Below are 2,130 nucleotides of genomic sequence, written 5' to 3'. Positions count from 1 at the left end.
AAAATTGCTAGAAACAGTAAGCCATTCTCTGATGGGGAGTTTGTGAAAGAATGTTTGGCGGACTCTGTAGCAATAATTTGTCCTGAGAAAAAAGAAGCGTTTTCAAATGTGCCCCTCTCCAGGCGAACCGTAACAAGACGGGTAGAAGACATTGGCGGGGGATTTGGAGTTTCAGCTTAAAAACAAAGTTGATCATTTTTTTTTTTTTCCCCTGGCTCTGGACGAGAGCTGTGATGTCCGTGATACCGCCCAGTTACTTATCTTTGTACGCGGAATAACAAATAACTTTGAGATGACTGAAGAGCTGGTAGCTTTGCGATCATTGAAAGGTACCACGAAAGGGAGTGATTTGTTCACCGAAGTAAATGCATCCGTGGACAAACTGGGCCTAAAATGGAACAAATTAGTAAGTGTTATAACCCATGGATGTCCAAATATGACAGGGAAAAATGTTGGACTTTTGAAGCAGATGCAAGATAAAGTGAATGAAATAAACCCAGAACAGAAATTGATATTTTTGCATTGCATTATACATCAAGAAGTGCTGTGCAAGTCGGTGCTAAAAATCAGCCATGTTGTTGATGTTGTAACTAAGATAGTTAATTTCATCAGGGCAAGAGCACTGAATCACAGACAATTTGTTTCACTGTTGGAGGAGCAAGAAAGTGAACATAGTGACATAGGCTACCACACAGCTGTGAGATGGCTCAGCCTTGGGAAGGTGCTTAAGGCTAGGTTCACATTGCGTTAGGGCAATCCATTTAGCGCTAGCGGATTGCGCTAACGCAATGTTTTTTTCAGGGCCGTGTTTAGGGGTCGCGTTAACGTCCCCGCTCTCGCAGATCCCCGATCTGCGAGAGCGGGGAACGGACCTCGGGCGCGCCGCAGACGCTGCAAGCAGCGTCCGCGGCGCGTTACAAAAGAACGGCACAGGCGCTACAGGCGAAATTTACATTGCTGTCAATGGGTGCGCTAACGGACCCGTTGCACGGCGTTAATTGCGACATTTTCGCCGTGCAACGCTGTCCGTTAGCGTGCACACATTAACGCAATGTGAACCTAGCCTAAAAGAGTTTGGGACCTGAGAGCTGAGATTCAGACATTTTGTCACATGAAAGGCAAAGACATCCCAGAGTTCTCAGATAAGCACTGGATAGCAGATCTGGCCTTTGCCATTGATGTGACTACACTAATGAATGAGCTGAATACCAAGCTGCAAGGCAAAGGCCTCTTTGCACATGAAATGTTCTCCTTGGTGACAGCTTTCATGAGAAAATTGAAGTTTCTTTCTAGCCAATTGAAGATCAATATTCTCACTCACATGCCACCACTGAAAGAAGTCACACCATCAGCTGATCACCTCGACAAGTATTCAACCATGTTTGCGGCTTTACATGATGAATTTTCCAGAAGATTTGAAGACTTCAAAGCAGTTGAGAGTGACATGCACATGATTTCTTCTCCTTTTACATGCCGTGTGGATAATGCCCCAAGTGATATCCAGTTAGAACTCATTGATCTGCAGTCTGACAATCTACTGGCAGAGCTTTTTAAATCAGAATCACTGCTGGAGTTTTATTCTTCTCTCAAAGAGAAAAGCTTTCCACACATAAGGAGGCATGCTCAGAGGATGTTAGTTCTCTTTGGATCTACCTACGTATGTGAACAAACATTCTCACTGATGAAGTTCAACAAATCCAGATACAGATCCTCTCTCAGTGATGATCACTTGTGTGCTGTTCTTCGCATATCCACCTCAGATATTGAACCTAACTTCAGTGAACTTGTTCGGGCCCAAAACAGGCTAGATTACTCTCATTGAAGATTCTCATGTTATTGAAATGTTTCATTTACTGTTATTTACCAAGTTAAAGGGATGCCGGTCTTTAAAAAAAACTAACATATCTTGATCTACAACACTGTTGTAACAGCACGTTTTTTACAGTTAACACAAGCTTGTTGCAGTGCAGTTCATCATCTCATCATTAAATAATGATGTAAGTATGTGTTCCATATTTTCTTTGTATTGTAAATCTTTGCATTGTTTAACATACTGTTTGTTTATGAAAAGATAGCATATGTATACTACAGTATTGGGTAAAAATGAGTTAATTATATTAGTCCAGCCCT

At 42.1% G+C, this 2,130-nt stretch overlaps 1 pseudogene; it reads left to right on the top strand.

Moving 5' to 3' along the window:
* Nucleotides 1-292: 292 nt before the first annotated feature.
* Nucleotides 293-1,822, top strand: LOC143798214 (general transcription factor II-I repeat domain-containing protein 2B pseudogene; annotated as a pseudogene).
* The last annotated feature ends 308 nt before the right edge of the window (nt 1,823-2,130 follow it).

This window comes from Ranitomeya variabilis, chromosome 1 (genome assembly GCF_051348905.1).
Source record: "Ranitomeya variabilis isolate aRanVar5 chromosome 1, aRanVar5.hap1, whole genome shotgun sequence".
Lineage (NCBI taxonomy): Eukaryota > Metazoa > Chordata > Amphibia > Anura > Dendrobatidae > Ranitomeya > Ranitomeya variabilis.
Note: the sequence above shows the minus strand (reverse complement) of the source record. Positions and strands in the feature narration are given on the sequence as shown.